The sequence below is a fragment of the Bidens hawaiensis genome, unplaced genomic scaffold (assembly GCF_021521415.1).
Source record: "Bidens hawaiensis isolate Kalapana, Puna unplaced genomic scaffold, B.hawaiensis_p1.1 tig00003217_1, whole genome shotgun sequence".
Lineage (NCBI taxonomy): Eukaryota > Viridiplantae > Streptophyta > Magnoliopsida > Asterales > Asteraceae > Bidens > Bidens hawaiensis.
The window spans coordinates 1,176,436-1,198,877 of NW_027491174.1; the positions used below are offsets into that span (position 1 = coordinate 1,176,436).

Consider the following 22,442-nt stretch of genomic DNA (forward strand, 5'->3'; position numbering starts at 1 on the left):
CCCGTCGAAAACCGTTGTCATTTGAGAAGGGGGAAAAGGTATATTTGAAAGTATCACCTTGGAAAGGAGTGGTCAGATTTGGAAAGGCGGGGAAGTTGGCCCCTAGATATATTGGACCATTCGTTATTACTGCGAAAATCGGTCTTGTAGCATACCGATTAGAACTGCCTGATGAACTGAGTGCTGTTCACAACGTGTTTCACGTGTCGAACCTGAAACGGTGTCTGTCGGATGAGACATCGGTATTACCCTTAGAGGGTGTTCAAATAAATGATAAGCTCAACATTGTGGAGGAGCCCATAGGAATAGTAGACGGGAAAATCAAGCAACTTAGACACAATAAGATCTCGTTGGTCAAAGTTAAATGGAATTCGCAACGAGGCCCAGAATTTACTTGGGAACGAAAAGATGAATTTCGGAAGAAATACCCCCACCTATTTCCTCAAAAGGAAGTAGTTGACGTGTAAAATTTCGAGGACGAAATTTTTATAACGGGGGGAGAATGTAACGATTCCGGCAAATCTAGGTATACCCTAGCCGGTATATACTAATTACGTGTCATTTAATATTGATTATATGAGTTATAGTACGTATATACGAGTATATATGATTCATAGTACGAATCATACTCGATTATATAGTGAATCGTATTGGAATTACAATTAACCAACGAACGATTATTGAAACCTGAACGAATCGGGAATTACATTATAGACGAAGTATATAATGTTTAGTGATATTTACGAAGTATTAATACTTCGGGATAAGTGAATTATAGCACAGAGAAAGGATTTCGATTTACTAGTACGTCGGTACGGTAAACGAAACCTTTAACATCAAACCAAGCAAGAGACGATCGATCAAGCCGAAAAAGATGCGTAATTATTAATAATATGATGTTTTAATGTCATGGTTTAAGTTTTTAAAGTTTTTAAGTCGGTTTTATGTAAATTTTATTTTAACCCGAAAAACAACCATTTTAGACTCGTTTTAAGCCGAATTACGAGTTTAAACGAGAAACGAACTGAGCCAGATTATCCAAAACATTATCCGGATTACGGAAATCCGAATATGTGGCTAATATTGAAGTTGTGGGGCCCACCCCCACCCATTACTTGGACCGATCGGTCCCCATTACACACATTATCAATTCATTTTTTTTTTCTAACACCAAACTCTCTCAAATCTTTCAAACCTTCAAACATTCAACCCAAAAACCCTTGATCCAAACCAAGAACACAAGGTATAACACATGTTTTATTGCTTAAATCTTGTTTCCAACTTCATGATCTTGAGAAAAGGAGGTTTCAAATGTAAAAATGGGTGAAAATCCGAGTTGAAACCGATTCTCGCATGATCAAGTGATGTATACAAGTTATACAAAGGATCTTGATCCAAGTGATGAGTTAAAAGAGTTTATAACGAATTTTTACGGTTAAAATCTTTAAAAAATGAATTTCCAAGTGAAAGACGGGTGAAAACCCGAGATGAAACCGACTCTTGCATAATCAAGAGATGTATACAAGTTATACAAGGGATCTTGGTCCAAGAAATGAGTAAAAAGAGTCGAGAACGGATTTTTACGGTTAAAACCTTTGTTTTTATATCAAAACCGACACTATGAAAGAAATGGTTTGATTGTTGGTGTAACTTGCTTGGTATAGTGTTATTGTGCTTGTAAGTGTTGTATCTAGTGGCTAGCAAAGGCTAGAAACCAAGATCTTTGCGATCTAACGCTAGAAAACACAAAATAGTTCGGTTTTCGTGTGATTTAGTGATTTTGGACAGATTGTAATGTGCTTAGAGTTGGGTCACGAAATTTCACAGAGATGATCTACACAAGAAAATATGAGATCTGTGAATTTTTGGTAATTTTTGGATAAAATATGAATATTTGGTGAATTTAATGCTCGGTTTTGGCCAAAAATGGTGAAAAATAGCTAAACTTGATGAAAAATTCTGAAAAATTTAGGATAAGCTTTTTATAACATATAAAATTCACACACAAAATTTGAGCTCAGTTGGAGAAGTCTAAGGGGGCTTTTCGGTAAAACGAGTTCTAGAGCTTTCTAGCTCGGTTTTTGTGAAAATGGCTTGAAAAATGAGTTTTGGGTTCTGGAAAAATTCCAGGGAGTTATGAGGATGGCAGGGATCATCCCAGAAAAATTTGGGATTTTTCTAAAGTCTTTTGGTATTTTTGACATATTTAGTGTTTTAATAAGGTTTAAAAATAGATAAATAAATGTAAATATAAGAAAATAAATCTGGAAAATTTTTATAAAATTTCTTACTGTCAAAATAAGTTTTGTGCAAAATTTCAAGACCCGAGACTAAACGGGTAATCATTTGTGCTAAAAAGAACATAAAAACAAATTTTTAAAGCTTAAAACGTGTAAACCGGCAAAACTCGCATAAGCGAGCTGACTGGTATATGAAAACCCTAAAAATGGACCATTTCCATAAAACTAAGTAAATTAAGTAAAAATAAATCATCCAAAAATAATTCGGATGATTTGGGTAATTTTACCCGATTTTACTGTTTCCGGCACCTAAATGACGGAAACGGGCCCCGCGGCCAAACGGGGTGTCCAAACCGAGCTCTAATTTCATCACTTTAACTAAATTAACAGTCAAACACCATTTTTGGGTCGGGTGTGACCAAACTCATTTTTGAAACTAAAAACGGATAACCGTGCTAGGCACGCAAATCAAGGAAATCATAAAAATGATAATTTTGACCGTCAGACTCTAAGCAATGTCACAATCTGAGTCCTTAGAAGTGTCACGGGGTTAACATTGTCCCCGAATCGAGTACAGTACTGGGCTAACAATGTCCCCAGATGTACCGATTGATACGTATTTAATTTATGGGAATTATATAGTAACGACTAGATATTATATTACAGATCCAGGCTTATAGCAGTTCATTGTATCACGTCTCGACTCACAGAAAGGTGAGTTTTCACGAGCCCCTTTTTACTGAACTGTTTTAAATATTTTCCCGGGGCGGAAAACATGTCTTTGTTAAAATATTTAAGTACATACCGATCGTATGGAAACACTTGTATATTTATATATATATGGTTTGATGCATAGAATATATAAATTGTTTATCGTGTGGAATTGTTCTGGGGTAACATAGTTCCCAGAGGTTATTATTGTTCTGGGGTAACATAGTTCCCAGGGGTTATTATTGTTCTGGGGTAACGTAGTTCCCAGAGGTTATTATTGTTCTGGGGTAACATAGTTCCCAGGGGTTATTATTGTTCTGGGGTAACATAGTTCCCAGGGGTTATTATTGTTCTGAGGTAACATAGTTCCCAGGGGTTATTATTGTTCTGGGGTAACATAGTTCCCAGGGGTTATTATTATTCTGGGGTAACATAGTTCCCAGGGGTTATTATTATTCTGGGGTAACATAGTTCCCAGGGGTTATTATTGTTCTGGGGTAACGTAGTTCCCAGAGGTTATTATTGTTCTGGGGTAACTTAGTTCCCAGAGGTTATAAATGTTCTGGGGAAACATAGTTTCCCGCATAATAACATTGTTTAATAAATGATTATTAAAATGATCTGTCAGTGTTTATTTAAATTAGTGAAACTCACCAACTATTCGTAGTTGACCCGTTTTCTTTACATGTTTTCTAGGTATGCCCAAGTTGGAATGATTGATATGTGCTTAATGATCTGTGCTACTTGTTGGAAGCTTGCTGATCTATATTTTGTAATGAATATATTAATGTCTTATCGGTACAACTCGTGTGTAACACCTAGACAGTAACGAATTAGCAACGATGTAATATGATATAAATTAATGTAGTGGTATTTTCTTTATAAGCAATGCTGTTGATATCAGATGTGTCTGTTGCATCCCGTGTACGTTTCCGCTGCGGTTACGGGGTGTTACAAATAGTCTGCTGGTGTGCCTCGGCCGGAGGAGGCTCCATCTGGATCTCCTCGTCCACCTACTCCTCTTCATCGACCGCGGGTGTGATGACTCTCAAAGGATCAGCCTCTCTTTCTCTTCCAGCACCGCTCCTAGTAGTCACCGTTTTGGCGAACCCTCTCGGATTTTTCTCAGTATTACTTGGTAGTGAACTCGGTGCTCTCTCGGACAACTAAGAAGAAGGTCCTTGAATCTTTCCCAAACTTCCCCGAAAGACTCGTCGGACCTCATGCGGAAATAACAAATCTCCTCACGGAGTCAAGCAGATTTAGATGGTGGAAAGAATTTGGTCATGAATTTCTCTTGAAGGCCCGCCCAAGTGGTGATGGATCCAGCAGGTAGTGACTTCAACCATTTGTAGGCTTTGTCGGCGAGTGAGAAGGGAAAAAGACGGAGATAGATGGCTTCATCGTTCATGTTGTCGATATTGAAAGTTTCGCAGATTTGAACAAACATGTCGATGTGGTTTGAAGGGTCTTCGCTCTCTATCCCATCGAATTGGAGTGCGATCTTGATGAGTTGCATGACGTGGGCAGGAATAGACCAGTTGCCAGCGGCGGCACTGTTCGGTAGAGTGATGCTTGAATGAGGATTCGTTGTCGGCCTATCATAATCAGCAACTACTCCCTAGAAGATGCGGAAGAAACAGAAGAAGAAGAAGAAGAAGAAGAAGAAGAACCTGTTGGTGAAACAGAATGCTCTCTCTCGAGCTGGACTTTCTCGGTATCGTCAGACGTTTCAAGCTTCGGCGGTCCTTGTGAGCGGGTATGAAGCATACGACTATAAAGAAAAACTAAAATTAACTCAGCTAAAATTAAACTAAAAACAAATAAAAGCAAATAAACAAGTAAAAAGAAAAGAGGTACGTCCCCAAACTCGGGTCGTTCTCTAATCGCCTCAAACCGTGTCCCCGGCAACGGCGCCAAAAACTTGGTGTGCGAAACTATATATATAAATAAAACACAAATCGCAACTAAGCTTTAAAAAACCAAAAAATCTATCCTAGTTCACACAAACGGCAAGTGTACCGGTCGCGTATAGCAAAGATCAGAAAAGTCCGGATATCGAACTCGAAACACGTGAGAACGGCTCAGATTATAAACCCTAATCCAAGTCCTACCTAATAATATTTAATTGATTTTATTATTATTATTTTATTATTTTTTAATTAATTTAACTAACTTACTTAACTTAATGAAACTAACGAGAAAACTTAACGGCACTAACGGAGCTCTCGAATATGATGAAGGTGAACCACCTAGGTAAGGTATCTTAACGACTATCAACGACGCTCGGGTGACAACGAACACATAAAACCAGGCTCTAAGGATGATCTAACTAGACAATAATAAGGGAAAATAGGGTCCCCACGGTCAGTTTTACTGAAGACCGCTAAAAACGTCTAGAAAGAAGGATAAAGCACGGTTGATTTTCTAAGTACCCAATTGATTTATTACTTGGTCCTTCTTAAAATCACAAACTCCGCTAAGGCTCGTAATCTTAACAAACCTAGGGAATAAGGGGTAATTCAATATTAAAGATCAAATAACTTGGCTTACAAAATAACCTAATCAACGCTTAGGAAACCGCACGTGGTCTCGCAATGGCTAAGTAAATAGACTAGACCAAAGAGATAAACCAACTCCTAATTTCTTGGTCCGACTAAAAGGAGATGAACTATTGAGATAAACAACTCTAACTAATCAAACCCTATGGTGACGTCTACCACAAACAACCAAAAACACCAAGTAATTAGTCTAACATGCAATCCTAAACCAAACACAAAACTAATTCATGTAAAGATAAAATCACACGGTGTGTAATTAATATAATAATGAATAACTCAATAGCAATCATAGAATAAAATCATAATAATATGAACTTGACAATAGAAAATCAATTATATGTTCGTTACTCAACCCAAAAACAATCAACACATCATCAATTAACCAAACCTATGTAGTTCTAATAGATTTAGCTACTCATAATAATCATAATAATAGACAAGTCAAAATGTATAGTAGTCAAACTCATGATAACAATAACTAAAAATAAATAACAATTGAGTTTTAAAATAAAAGGCGAACAGTGAACAAACCAAAAAGAAAATATTCCTCTTCCTGTTGTCAAAGTCTTCCTAGTGGCCAAAACTCTTTCAAGAATATGTGTTATTTTATTCTTCTTTTGATTTGCAATATTGTGTACTCTCTCTATTTCCCACTATATTACTAATAGTAGTAATAATATTAATAACAATAAGTTACTACTAGTATTAACAATTATAAAATATATTCGAGTATTCACTCATTGGTCTCAAGTTTACTTAAAACATATCATTTTAGTTCATTATCTCATGAAACCAACAAAATTCAAATTATAAGCCACTTAGAAGTATTATTTAATAAAAAACCAACTCAAAACCTACTAAAAAGTGTAGGAAATATTTATATATATTATATATATTTTAGAGCACATCAATTATCACTAACCATTGTCTTATCAGCATATGATGAACTCCCAGATTAACGTTTTGATAATGGCAGTGCCAATGGATGCTAAGGGCTTTGCCTCGACCCACTTTGTGTAGTCGATCGTGACTACCAAGAATTTCACTATTACGGGGCTCCTGGGAATGGGCCCATGATGTCAATGGCCCATTTCTGAAACAGCCACGCGGAAGAGACTAGGATTAAGTCATTCTTGGGTCAGAGAGTGTTTGGTGCGTATCGTTGGCATGAGTCACACTTACGCAGCTCTTTTACAACGTCCATGTGCATGATGGGCCACTAGTAACCGGCGATGGTAATCTTTTCTACGACCATCCTCGGTCCTACGTGTAGCCCACAAATCCCTTCATGGATCTCCTGAATCAAGTAATTGCCATCTTCAACATCTAGGCAGCGGAGTAATGGGCCTAGAAATAATCTTCTATATAGGATCCCATCTTTCACTGGTATTGAAACGCTTTGTGTCGTATCTTTTGAGCTTCCGCCTTTTAACACGGCAGGATACCTTCCACGAGGTATGCCTTGACGGAGTCATTCATGACTCTTCTAGGCTTTGTGTGATGCAAACATGTCTTGGCAAAACGAATGGTTCTGCTAATGTTTCAACTCTTACTTCCTTGGCCAGATGTACGAAGTTGTTCGCTGCCAATTTGCTTAGCGCGTTAGCTGACTTGTTTTCACTTCTCTTGATATCTTTGATTCTACATGATTTGAATTTTTGGATCATCTGTCTAGCTTGCTCCAGGTAAGACGCCATGGCTTCATTCTTTGCCTCATATGAGCCATTGACCTGGCTGGCTGTGAGCATTGAGTCAACATGTGCCTCGACGTGTTGTGCTCCAAATTTGTCGGTTATACGTAACCCAGCAAACATGCTTCATATTCTCCCTCGTTGTTCGTGCTTTTAAAATCCAAGCGAATAGCATATGTGAACTCTTGTTTACCTGGGCTTACCAGCTTCAATCCAGCTTCTGATCCTTCGTCATTGGACGCCCAATCGATGAATAACAACCATGTTTTGCTCTCTTCAACAGTCACAATTGGTTTTTCTTCCGCTCTACACTAATCTTCTTTCTCGGATGGTACTTCCGCGATGAAATCCGCCATAACTTGTCCTTTAAATGATGGCCTAGGTTTGTACTGGAGGGGTATGTTCTCCTAGTTCAATAGTCCATTTTGCCAACTGTCCTGAAAGTTCTGGTTTCCGGAGCACATTTTGTATCTTATAACTTGTCAACACACTGATTAGGTAACCGTGAAAATATATGCGGAGGAGTCTTGACGCGTACACCAATGCTAAGACAAATTTTTCCATTATGGAGTATCTCGTTTCCGCATCTGTGAGAGTCCTGCTGACGTAATAAATCGGTGTTTGAATTTTTTTGTGCTCTACCAACAGCACTGCTCCTATCGCTCTGGTTGATGCGGATAGGTATATGACTAACTCTCCGCCCTTCCGCGAGGCAGTCAGCGTTGGCAGCTCGATCAGGATCTTCTTCGCTTCTTAGAAAGCTTGTTCCACTTCTGGTGTCTACCAAAATTGTGGTTTTTTTAGGCAATTCCGCAACGTAGACACGAATGGGAATGACGTTATGGCATGGTAAGTATATTCATCGCTACCAATCTCCCGTTTAGGGTTTGGACCTCTTTCAATGATTTTGGTGATGGCATGCGGGAGATTGCCTGTACTTTTTCGGGGTTGGCCTTGAATCCATTCTTGGTGACAACCACCCCGAGGAACTAACCTTCTTCCATTCCGAACGAACACTAGCTTGGGTTTAGTTTCATACTTATCTTTCACAGCTTTTGGAAGGTGTCTTCAATGTCTCGCAACATTTGATCTTCTTTCAGACTCTTGATGACCAAGTCGTCCGGTACACTTCGAGGTTGTTTCGAATCTGTTCACCGAACTGTTTGTCCATTAGGCGTTGATAAGTAGCTCCCACATTCTTCAATCCAAAGGGCATCATTTATAACAAAATGTGCCTTTGTCTGTGCGGAAAGCTGTTTTATCTTGGTATCTTTCTGCTATGTGGATTTGATGGTAACCTTTGTATACGTCTAAGAAACATTTGTTAACAAAATGTGCCTTTGTCTGTGCATCATTTGATAACATAAGTAGCTCCCACATTCTTCAATCCAAAGGGCATCATTTTATAACAAAATGTGCCTTTGTCTGTGCGAAAAGCTGTTTTATCTTGGTCTCTTTCAGCTATGTGGATTTGATGGTAACCTTTGTATACGTCTAAGAAACATTTGAAGCAGTATGGAGCTACTGCGTCTACCTTCAAATCTATTTCAGAAAGTGGGTAGAAATCTTTGGGCATGCTTTGTTCAGGTCTTTGTAATTAATGCACATCTGTCATGCCCCCTTATTTTTTGGTACCATACTTGATTCACGACCCATGTCTGGCACCGTATTTCCCTTATAATACACGCTTTTAATAATTCGCTTACTTTATCGTCCATCGCTTTTGTTTGTTCTGGACCCATCTTCCGTCGTTTTTGAACGACTGGTGTGAACGCCGGATTGACCTCCAAGACGTGTTCTGCTATTCTGCGCGGAACACCTGTCATGTCAGTTGATTGCCATGCAAACACATCTACATTTTTCAATAGCAATCGCTGTAGGTGTGAAACTATATTGCTTGACAAGGTAGATCCGATGGTGATGGTCTGATCTAGAAATTTAGCGTTGAGCATCCATTTCTCAAGTTCCTTGGTACTGGTCGTTTTATGCGCTTTTGGGGGTTTTGACCCTTCCGCGACTAGGCAGTCCTTGTTTGGTTTTATCAACGCGACCCCTGTTGGTGTTGGGATGCCCATTATGTCGTTTGTGGTGAAACGATTTACATTAAAATCTCTTATCGCTTCTCTTCCTAGGATCACGTCATGTTTGGACTTCACTGGTAATACCAACAATTCTACCTCTTCGGTCTCGAGTGCTTACCATCACTTAACGTTAGTGGGAACTTCAGTTGTCCCAGCAGATGTGTTATTTCATTCGAAAACCCAGAGATAGGCGTGTTGGCTGGTTCCAGTCTCACTTTGTTTTCCACGTCAAGTTGAACCGAAACATTGTTGGTACATAATGTTTGAAGTACTGCCTTAGTCGATGAAGACGTACGTGCTTCGGTAATGTCCTATCAACGCTGTGATTATCAGTGGTTGCTTCAAGCATGATCCTCCTTTGATTCGCGGGAAGATTACTAGTTCTTTTTTCCAACCCTCGCTGCTTGGTGTTTGTCTTTTCGTGCTCTTGCCTTTTCCACCTTTTATCATGTGTGTATTCAGATCTCTTATCTGTTTTCGTGGGGGACCATCATCTCTGCCTGGTCCCTAAATTCTGGCATGATTTCTGGTTTCTATGACCAAATGTTCGAGTTTTCCGGATTTCGCCGCGTTCTCAATCTCATTGTTCAAATTTGTGCAGTCATCTATATTGTGACCAATGTCTTCATGGAACTTACAATACTTTGACTTATCCAAATTCTTTCTCTTGAAGATTGGTTTGGGTGTCCGGAAGTTGACATTTTCAGTTGTTAGGATTTGGGACGGGGTTTCCCCTAGCGAAGTCCATTCCCTATTCTTAGTTCCGCGATTTCGATCGTTTTGTTTTTCTCCCAACAATGGTCGAGCGACAGGGGTGGCACTGATATTTCCACCGAGGGTTGAATTCGAGACCATATTGATCCTCGTTCTCTTTTGTTGTTCTTGAAACCTTTGGGTTCGCTCTTGCTATCAGCTCATGAATGTCCTCGTCCACTTAAGGATTTCTCGGTGTCAGCGTATCCTTTTGCTACTCTCATGAGTTCGTTCCATGAATTCGGCATGCTATCTCTTCCTGACAGGCACCAGATGTGGTCATCGCTCCGCACTCCTTGACGGAAGTCGGCTTTCATCATGTCTTCGCTTACTCCTCCTATTTTGAGGCCTCCGCTGCTGACTGAAGTGTAGAGAGAATTTTGCTACCAAGCCTTCAAAGCTCTTGATCTGACCTTCCGGGAGTCTCTCGAACCATTCCCTAGTTGCGCCATGGAGAGTGAGGGCAAACATATGGCACCATATAGGTAATGTCCAACCTATCACTCCTCCGACAGTTATGAAACTTTGTAATGGTCACTTGGATCGGTCATCCCATCATATTTTCGTACCGCGGATGGTAGTTTTGAGTTGGAAGGTAGTGGAGCTTCTGCTATCTTTTATATGAACTTCGATCTTTCCGCGAAAGCCTTTGGCCTGTAAGGCTTGGAGAAATCCACGTCTGCGTCGGGATAATAGTTCAAATGTTTTCCCCCCCGTGCTTGGTCTCTCGGCCCAGGACTTTCTCCATCGCTTCCGCTTTTCAGTTCCCGGCTTTTCCCTCGTGTGTTTCTTGACTTAGCCACTTGACTTAAGTTAGGAGACCTTTATTGGCTTCTTCCTTATTTTTTATGTTGGCCTCGGTGGCTTCCTGGTCTTTCGTTTCGCGGCGACGAGGGTGTCTCTCGTCATTTGATGACTTCGCGTCATCTCCTGAGAAGACAATGGCTCGCGGGGTGATTCCCTTCGCTTAGACGTGCACAAATCGGATTCACCTTGAAAACCCGAACCGGTTCGGAACCGGTTTTTTTCAAACCGGGTAGAAAATGACACCGGTTCCACTCAGGAACCGGTTCGGTTCCCGACACAAACCGATGCCCAGAAATGCAAACTTTTAGGAACCGGGTAGGGTTGGAACCGGACCGGTTATTACGTAAAAACCGGTTCCGCCGGTTTTTTTTGAAATTCAAACAATATAGCCGTTAGAAACCGGTTCCAACGGCTATATAGCCGTTTTTGACCGTTGGAACCGGTTTTAGTACTATATTTAGCCATTTTTCATCCTATAAATATCAATGTATGAGTGTGTACTTGTTAAACCACTTCCAAAACTATAAAACACACTCCAAAACACAAGTAAGCTTAAACCGACAACAAATGGCAACTAATGACGACGTTGTTATGTTAAACCACTTCCAAAACTATAAAACACACTCCAACGGCTAGTCTGACCTGTGTTTGACTTTTCAAAAAAAAACCGCCGGAACCGGTTTTTTCGGGTAGGAACCGAACCGGTTACAATTAAGAACCGGGTAGGAACCGGGTTGGGACCGATGGGTACATACAAATAGGAGAACCGAGTACGATTTTCGGGTACAAAAATACCCAAACCGGGTATTGGGTTAACCGGATAGGAACTGGAACCGGTTCCAGTTAGGTTCCGGAACCGGTTTTTTTGTGCACGTCTACCTTCGCTAGTATTCTCGCTTGTTGTTCCAACTTCCTCTCGAACTCTCTAGTGATTCTTTCTTGTTCCTTCTTTAGCCACATTACTGGGTATTTTTCGTCTTTTGTTGCGAAGGGACATTTCTGACCGCTGAAACGGGCTTCCACGAAATGGAACGATGCGTCTTGTTGAGGACGTTCATTTTCGATATAATCTTCTCTTTGCCTCAAGCTTCCTTCTGGGCCCATCTAAGTTGGTTTCTGCACGGTTGGGAGATTGGGGTGTCGTTGGGGGAGGTCTGCCAAAACTCGTAACACTTGATTACAGATTTTTTAGTTTTAGCTGATACGTATGGCGCCAATGAATAAACATTAAGTCTGACCAGATAGAGTTAAACCTAATACCTCACCCAAGAGTGGATAGATATATAAACCGACCTCTAGAGGTTCAGCTTAATATTTACCAATGATGTTATTACGGACAGTTGTGAGTTCCAACAGATTATCTAACCTGCAAAACTAAACACCATGAGCTCGTTACGAGAAGTGGAATTGGGGGTTTTCTTGTAACCACCCTCCGGCGTGAGAATCAGTATGGTAAGTGGTAAGAATATATTTTAATAATTCAGAGACTATGGAATCCTTTTACCGTTAGACCTTGTTCTATATTTATAGCCGAATGGGGGGGGGGGGGGGTTGGCCAGCTGTCCCACTCAATGGAAGCTTCCAATCTCATGGATGAGCATAATACTCCATCCTGATTGGTTGGACAATCTGGCGTATTATATTCTATCTTTCTGTGCAAGTATCACGCTAGCCAATTTCTATTGGTCGATCATGCGTCCATACAATTGCCAATGTTACTAAGCTGTGGTTTCATGCCACGTGTCTGTCTATAGTGAGGCTTCCGCTGTGCTTTATTATTTCTCCTTGCTACAGACCTGTGTCCCTTCGCGGATGATACTCTTTATGCGAGTTTCTCCCTTTGACTTATTATTGGTATGGTGTGTTTGACACCTTACCCCCACACATATATAGTAAATAAATGAAAGTGAACACAATTTTTAAAATTACATTGTTAATACATGGTATATTGTAAGTGCATAATATAAGAGCATCCAGAGGAGGTATATACAAACATCAAAAACACATCTAAATATCATAAAAATATTATTCTTCAAAAACATCTAAAACTCACCAATAAAATTTTAAAAACATTGTCACACCATCACCACATTTTACACACAAAACCCTCCACCTCGCCCCACCTTCATCTCATATATTTTATAGTTTTTACCCAAAAACTTTTTCTAAAACCAAGTCATTAAAATGATGCCCACAATAAGTAAAAACTCATGACATTCCACCCAAAAACAACTCCTAAGATCTAGTTATGGATGCTCTAATTGCCAATATCTCTATGCATGTGAAGTTATTGTTGGACTCGGTCTGCCCAAGACATATACTATAATTGATGTGGCTAGTACGTTATGATCCAAGTCGGGTCATGCCCAAAACAAGCTAGACTAACACCATGATATTTATTGTAGATATGATCTAACAAATAAATATTAACACTTATGATATTTAGAAAATGGGTTTCTAAATATTTGCACTTGAGGAATCAATAAATTATATTGATAATTTATTTAGAGAGATTATCTTATGATACTATTTAAATTGGTTAAATAATATATATATATATATATATATATATATATATATATGATAATGGTTATGATATATTGCATGAAACTTATGACATGTCAAAAGAGTTACATGTCATAAAGTTTCAAGTATATGGAGTATTAGTCATGTAACTAGTACAGAGTATTAGTGTGTTACCAGAAAAATATAATAAATGGGTTGGTATGGCCAGCCATTTATGGGGGGAACTTTCCACTCATTTGTTTTGAAATTATCCCTCTTTATATTTTTTGGAACACGACAAAAACATTACCACTAAGATTGCATGCTCTCTCTCTCTCTCTCCCTCCCTCCCTCTCCTTGAATTCGGCCAAAGAAGAAGAACACAAGGAAGATTTTTATTGATCAAGTGCCATCAAATCCTAGCAAAACGGGTGTTTGTTGGATGTTTGTGGGTATACAAGCTTGAGGCTCTTCTCTCCTTGAAGAGTAGCCTTTCAAATCATATCATCATCTCCTTCATCTCTTGGAGTCTTGAAGGTATACTACATAAACACCATATGGTTGTTTATATTGGTAAGCATGTAATATCGTATATGGATCCAGGGCTTGGGTTTTATATATATTAAATCGATTTATATTAATCTAAATAACAAGATTTAAAACTAATATATCCGCTGCGTTTTATTTATATAAATAGGTTTATATGACTTTGATAATCTTGTTAAAACCCAACAGTTATAACATCTACATCTGTCTTTACGACTTTACGTTGTTAGGTTGTTTATTTGTCCATTGTTATGGTGCTAGTTATAACTTCTTATTTCAAGTTTAACTTAGTGCAAAGCGTGTGATTTCATGACTGGTATACTTGTGATAAGGCTATATATTGTGATAAGGCTATATATTGAAAACTATCGAATTTCATACGATTTATGTGTTAAATTTGTTGCTAAACAAAGATAATACAATTTGTATAAATCAATCTTTGTTTAAAACAAAAATATCCTAACTTTTATGGGTATTTTCAGGTTTAAAACATCTATCTACTCGTTCAACTTTGCTAATACGCGTGTGATGCATTCTTTCTGTCACACGCAAAAAAGGCATGTGTTAGAAGTGAAATCTTATTGTGATTCTCCTTTGAACAAGCTTGTCCGATCAAAGCTCGTTTGTTATTTCCGAACCATGTTTGTTATAATAGATAAATAGACATATAAAATGACTAGTTTAGAGCACTTACATCCCAAAAGTTGGCTGTCTTCTTGAAAGTTATAAACCCTGACCACTGAATAACAAAGGCCTCACTAGCTCACAACAAACCGAACGTTGACCAAGACATCGAACCACAATCTCCACAACAAGCTTCCAATCGCTACGTCGTGTCAAAGAGCACTTTTGATCATACAAATATGGAGCTTTTGAGTTGCTTCATCACAAAGTTGAATTCATGCTCGTCTTTCCATCTAAATTTTGTATCCATGATAGTATGAGTTAGGCGCCTTTTTCCCACGAAGAATCCAACATCATGTCATGAGCAACTCCTTCGACACACACCGGTTCTACACCATAGAAACTCCCAGTCTCCTCCAGTCCTTTTGCATCCTGTTAACACTCAAATATAAGAATACACACACTCACTCACTCACTCACTAGTGGTGTAAATGAGTCGAGCCGCTTGTAAGTTGCAGTTTGTTAAAAGCTAGCTTAAGTGAGCTCGAGCGAAAAATAAAGCTTGTTTAATAAATGAGCCTGAACTTCATATACTGAGCTCGGCTAGGCTAGCAAACATAAACGAGTCTTTTATTTGTATAAATATAATAACTGTTATTTGATATGATAGATATATAGTACTTTTTAAAATTAATTAGAACATGCTTAGGATAAAAAATAACTAAATAGTATATATGACATTATATATAAAAAAATAATAATTATCAATATCAAATAATTATATAAGTAAACAAATAAAATAAAAAATAATAAAAGAGACAAGCCTGAGCCAATATACCGAACTCAACAAGGCTTGCGAGCTTAAAGGAGCCTTTTAAATGGATAAACATAATTAATTAATATACTATATAAATAAATACCTAAATAATATACACTATACTATGTAAATGAGCCGAACCCGAACCCATATACCGTCCTCGTCTCCTCGACTAGGCTTGCGAGCTTAAACGAGCCTTTTACATGGGTAAGTATAATACCTTTTACTTGATATACAAAATATATAGTACATCGTATAAGTAACCATATATATAATTAAGATAAAGATATACAATATATATTATATAAATAAATAACTAAATATATACACTATATTATGTAAAAGAGCCAAGCCCGAGCCACGTGCAAGCTTAAAAGCTTTCTGACGAGCCAAAAGCTTGGTCTCAACTCAGCTTGTTCACACCCCTAATATTCAAACACACGAAGACATGGAGTTCTCAACTTGCATAAAGAGTCCAAATAACAAAACAATATTTTATTTTCCCTCAGTTTTCACACAATACCATAACAAAAACATAATAAAGATCATGCTTACCACAATAAAGTCATTGGCTGCACCCATGACCAAAACTCGGGTAGACAGGTTTGACACTGTTGTGACAGGAAGTGAAGCATTAAGTTTTCTCAAATCAAACAATGGCATTCTTGAACTTTCTGTCATCAGTTCTTGATAACTGTAAGTAAAAAACTTTTCTTCTAATATTATATTCAAAATGATAGCGTATCGAAGAATATTTTAAAGGGCCAGACCGTAGGACAAGATTGTCGTCCATCTCTCGGGAGAAGAATGTTTCCTTGCAAAGAGGTAACGATGTTTGAAAAGCTTTTGCTGCTAAGCTCATAGTGACCTATAACAACACAAGTATTATTATAATGTTGACAATATTATAGAAAATGATAATTTTATTGAGTGTGTTATGTCCTTAACAAATGACTAATCTAGTCATAGGAGTGCTAAACGAGTGGTGTTCGAGGGTTTGCGAGTCTAAGCCGGCACGGACCTGAAAATCAGGCATGAACCAGAAAATCGTGCCAGACATATGAACTTGAACATGACATGAATAATTCAGATTTTTTCGCTAATTAATACTTTAAAATTATAAATGTGCAACAAAAAAATACAAATGTATATAAAAGAGTTGCATTTTAATCATTAAACTGTATGTCAAATTCTCCATTTAAGTTTTAAATTTTGGCATAAAATATCGAACAATTTAATTTATAACACAAAACACACAAAAAAGTTTTACAAAAAAAATGGGTTAAACGAGTCAACCCGTGAAATTCCCAGGCTGACATGAACACGACCCGATTAGCTAAACGGGTTCACGGGTTTGACCAAAAAATGACCTGAAACCATTTATTAAAACTAAACCCAAACCCGTGAAATTCGTGTTAGGTCCTTGTGGTGTTTTCATGTTGTATCAGAAATTCAAACCCCTACATGAGATACGCGTATCTACTTTTACCCATGTATCAAACTTTATCTTAACAATAATCACTTAACCCAATGTGATGTGTGACACAGTAGCGCGTATATATTTTTATTCGCTTATAGATACATATGCATATGTTTTATGTTTGTATAGAGTTATAGTGATAAGGTCCCACATCTTGGTCAAATAAGTTATTAAAAGAGGGGATGGCGGGTTAAAGAGTAACTGAAATTTAGGACTGGTTATTATTCTATTAATAAAGGGTAGCTAAAGTTTGGGGCAAGTTATTATTCTACTAGTGCTTATTTATATCTTTTGTTATAGTGAGGAGGATGTCAATGTTTATTATTATCGAAATATTAGGTTTTATTTAACCTTGAATTGGAGACTTCCCATCTTGAATTGGGTAATCGTAGACCTCCCATCTCAAATCGGGTTATCATGTTACAGTAATTGAATCATTTGTTTGAGTCCATGAGTCCAGATTCTAGACTCTTATCATATAGACAATAGAATGAAAAGATTTAGGGTTTAGGCGAGTAAGAACAAATACGCGTATCTCATGCCTATATGTGTGAAATTGTTCTAACAAAGGCATAGCAGATAAAAAAAATATAGTGTACCTTATAGGCAGCGACAGGTTTCGTAAACAAATACCGCCATACTAAACCACTGTCCACCAAAACATAAGTTAGCTGTAAAATGTTTCAAACAGGGACGAGAATATAAAACATTAAGAGCACCTATTCCCAGTAGGCGGCACAGAACAAAGAAGCACAGCTCCCGCAAGATCTGCACGCATATGCCGCAACTAACAATAATCACTACAATTTTGAATAAAAAAGCTGCAAGTAATGCAAAAAGTAAAAACTTTTGGTGTCAAAAGGGGTGTAAACGAGCCAAGTCGCTCATGAGCTACTTGAGATTGGCCCGCTAAAACTCTGAAAGCTCGAATCAAGCTGAGCTTCAACGGGCCTGAGCCTATACATGAACTTGTTAAATAAACGAGCAACCAAGCTTCAGGTATCGAGCTCGAGCCAAAGCATGAGATTGTTTCATAAACTAGCCAGAGCTCGAGCTGACTGCCAGACTCAGGAGCACAAACGAGCCTATTATTTATATAGCATTTTAATATATAATAATAATTATTATTTATAAAACTATGATAAAATAACTAAATAATATATTTGTTTATACAACTTTTATTTAATATATATTCTATAATAATCATCATTTTTTATATAATTATGATAAAAATAACTAAACACTGTGTGTGCGCGCGCGCATTATGTTATATATAATTTTTATTAATATAAAGACATAAAAATAATTAAAAGGGAAAGTGAATATGATGCTATCATGCGTGTAAGCTTAGAAGCAAAACTCATCAAAACTACGTAGTTTTGATTAAGAATACTCAAAATTTACTTGTTTAACCCTAATCCCTACCATCCATGTCCAATCTATATCTTAACATCCTGATCTCCCTCCCACCCACCCACCATCTCCCAAAGGCTTGGATCTGAGAGTTTTTCAAGTTTTTTGTTCTCGTGTGGCAATTGATGGTTAGCAATCAATCAATTTCAAAATTAATTTTTTATTTATATCCTTCCCTAATTATTTCATCGTATACTGTGATTGCATATGAACTTTTTTTGCTTAGGCAATTCAACTAAAATCAGATTGTTCGTTCGTATGCAATTCCACCTTGTGTTTTTATTAATATTTTAATTCTATCTTTTGTGAATACGACACACACAGTTCACAGATTTTGAAACAAATCTAATGGATGATATTGCATTTATATAGTTTTGATTAAGGAGTGCACTAATTGCATATCGAAACCTTGGGGACAATGGATGGGAGGAAGATCAGGCTGTTGAGAAATTGATGATCGATGGTAGGGATTAGGGGAAAAAATTAATTCTTGAGTATTTTTAATCAAGACTACGTAGTTTTGATGAGTTATGCGTCTAAGCTTACACGCATGACAGCACCGTATTCACTCTCCCCATAAACTAATTAATAAATAATCAGCGAGTTCTCGTAAGTTAAACGAGCCAAGCTGAAGCTCGGTTAGGTGTCAAGTTTATATGAAATCCATCTAATTTGGAGGATAAAATCTTAAACTTACTTTTACTTCCACTTGAATCTTTTTCAAAATTTGCAATGTAGTACTGAACAATGAGCCCTCCAAATGAATGCCCAATCAACACCGGTGATGATGCAGTTTGATTCTTGATGAAATGAGCAATATCCGCAGCATGTGTCTGTTACGCAGTTTGCAATGGATCAGAAAACTCATTTTGAAGAACAGATCATTCAAGAACGGATAATAACCTGAAGAGAGCCTGCAACTGAACCATCTGGATCGTCACTTTCACCCTGCCAATGTTCCACAATCATGAAATTCACACACTTACCGTAGAACCAGCAACTAAATCTAGGGGTGTTAAATGGGTCATGTTCTCAGGTTGGATAAAGTTTTTTAAGTTTTTAATTTAGGGGTGCAAACAAGCCGACCGAGGGACTTGATCGAGATTTTTCGAGCTTGGGCTTGCAAATAAAGATTGTTTAGTTAGTTGAGCCTTGTATGGAAAGCTGTGTTTTTGGGACTCAGAAATTGACACCTCTAATAGTAATTGGAAACGCTAGCCTGGCCCAATAGGCTGATAGCGTAGGAATCGAACCCGTTTCGAGAGAAGAACGGCAGCCAGTGTTCAGACCAACACCAAGCTGCATGAAAGCTTCCATGGATGAATACTAATGGCGCTTGGGTTGTTTTGTTTTTTACACCCGTTTGGTATATGACTTCCATGTGTTTAGACCTGATGGGAGTTGGTGAAAAAGACGAGATTGCCCTTGTTTTAGCTTGTACGGTGCCTTCATTTTGAGTAGAGCTTGGGGTCGTTTGGTTGACGGGGTGAGTGTAAGAAGATAGGCACCAGCACCAGCACCAGCACCAGCACCAGCACCAGCACCAGCACCAGCACCAGCACCAGCAGATGACATTGCTATGAATGGTTTGGTTCGATGAAAAGGGTGTTGGAGTTCTGGATTTTGGCTACTTTTTATCACTACTAACGTTTTTATTTTACCAAATGTTTGTGTTCAAAAGTTGGGATGAGCGTATGCATAACAAAGGAATCCAATTATACGCAAATGGAAAATGGAAAAATAACAAGGTTGATGAAAAAAGAAAGTGAAGTTATCCCACATGAATATATATAAGAAAAATGAGAACTTGTTCCACATCGCTAGGAATAAAAGATATTCTTGTATGAAAAGACACACTCAGTGCGACGAACCCGATGGGCAAGAGCAAGGGCGAGGGTACATGCTCGAGCGAAGTGTAATTGGCGTAATGTAGCGCCCTTTGCACTTCGCATCGCCGCTCGAGAGCCTTAGTATTTTTGGTAGTCGCGCTACGCAATGGACAAATACACAGCTCGTGACACGCGACGCCTATCTTTTGGGTCCGTCGAGATACGCGACGAGACCAAATTTTGCTATGAATAGGGTGGAATCGGGAATACACTCCACTCAAAACTAACTCTCTCTCTCTCATATTAGTATTACTATAATACCTCGAGTAGCTGTAAGTAGACGTGCACAAAATAACCGGTTCCGGACCCGGAATCGGTTCCAGGTCGTACCCAATGGACCAAATACCCGGTTTGGGTATTTATATACCCCGAAAGTCCTACCCGGTTCCCCTTATTATTTCCCAGATCAGGTCCTACCCGGTTCCGGTTTCAAACCGGTTCCGGTTCGTACCCGGAATAACCGGTTCTGCCGGGTTTTAGGTAATATAGCTGTTTTATAACCGTTGGAACCGGTTTTTGATGTCCTAAAACCAGATAAATTGATTTGTTATCCATTGTTTTACCACCAAACTCAAAAACACTAAAAATACTTCTTGGTTTACACTCGTTTTACAACCCCGACCAACATACGCCTCTCACTTCACCACTTCTTAGTTGTTACTATGGCAATCAGCAAAAAGTCTAACAACAAGGCTAACAAGAAGGCTACTCCATCCATTTTTATTGACCTGGTTCGTGTTGAAGACGACCCCGAAGTTGTTGCGGTCCTCGAGCATACCCGCAACAAAGAAGTATGGAAGAATTGGGATTTGGTTATATTGATGAGTGATGATACTAAGACTCATTGCAAATTTTGTGGCACTTTCTTAAAGCACGATTCTAACTCGACTTTAAAAAAGCACATCGACAATAAATTTTGCAAGGCCTTGAAAGAAGTTCCCGCAACCGACCAAGTCAAATTGGGTCAAGATGGTACAATTTTTCGTTACAACATGAACCGGGTTCAAGATAGAATGGCAAAGTTCGTTATTCAACAAGGTTTGCCGTTTAACCACTTTGACAACCCGGAGTTGACGGCCTTGATTCGAGAAACTCTACAACCGCGATACACACGTGTAAGTCGTACTACCCTTAGACGTCATTGTATCAAATTGTGAGAGTGTGTAAAAAACGATTTAATCAACTTTTTTCAAATTTTACAATCGACGGTGAGTTTAAATAGTGATGTTTTGTGACACTCGTCAATTTCAGGTTAACTCCGTTAATTCAAACTCTGTTAATTCAAACTTAAGATCACTTGATCTATAACGCACATCTCATTACATTTAAACTAGGGTTTTAAATGACGCTTGACAATCACTACACATGTAGTCTTTCGGGATTGCACCGAAACGCAAACGAGTTGATGCAAACCATTGGTGAATAAACGACAAACATCAAAACAATAATTATTTGATAATTATGTGTTAGGCTTATGTGTTATTTGATAATATTGTGTAGAACATTAACTCAAGATGCAAAAAGCTACTTTATGCTAGAAAGGTAATAACTAAAAGTTGAGGGGCCATTGTGTAATATAATTATTATTAATTAATAACAAAAACCCTAACCTCCTCCCTCCCTCTCAAACCCGATCGGCCCCCCTCCCCTTCTCCCTTGGCTGTCGTCACACTACACACACATACACACAAGGATTTTTCAAGTTTGGTTGAAGAATTAAGGTGCTAGGAAGGTATTAACAACTACTCTATGCATTCTATATGTTTAATTTTGATTTTGAATGGGTTAATCCAAAACCCTAAGTCGCGAAATTGATGATTAAGACGAGTTAGGGTTTGATTTTATGCTTAATGATGATTTGCTAATGAAATTGATAACTAGTTGTGTTATTGTTGTTTGTTGAGCATTGTTCTTTGATTTTAAACTTTCAAGAAAAACCCTACTATGTGTGTAATGTGAGATTGATATGCATGGTTGGTAAATATTGTGTCTAGAGTGTTATATGCATGGATTATGGTTCATAGATTATTGTTATGTTGAGTTTTGATGAAAACTAGTACTGGACAGATTGTTAAGTTTATGTTTAGACGACTGTAACTGAATGTTAATGTGGTAATTGGTCGAGATTAATAACATTACAGTGTACTAGGTTGAGTCTAGTTTCTATAAAGTCCAAGTTTGTAATTTTTGGACGTGTAAAAGTTAACTTTTACTATTTTACAAAACTGAAGTGCAAGTCTGAATTGTGAGGTCTGCTGTTAGGCTGTTTTGTAATTATCATATCTCATAAACTACAAGACCAAATGGGTTGATTCTACTTCTAG

General features: G+C 38.1%; 1 pseudogene across 1 annotated transcript; it reads right to left on the minus strand.

Annotated features, from left to right (window-relative positions):
* Window positions 1–14,735: 14,735 nt before the first annotated feature.
* Window positions 14,736–19,804, minus strand: LOC143622543 (uncharacterized; annotated as a pseudogene). Its single transcript, XR_013151728.1, has 8 exons — window positions 19,449–19,804; window positions 19,133–19,177; window positions 18,927–19,062; window positions 17,536–17,584; window positions 17,416–17,464; window positions 16,107–16,204; window positions 15,892–16,030; window positions 14,736–14,951 (listed from the first exon to the last, which is right to left on the minus strand). The product of XR_013151728.1 is annotated as an uncharacterized LOC143622543 (transcript).
* Window positions 19,805–22,442: the final 2,638 nt, after the last annotated feature.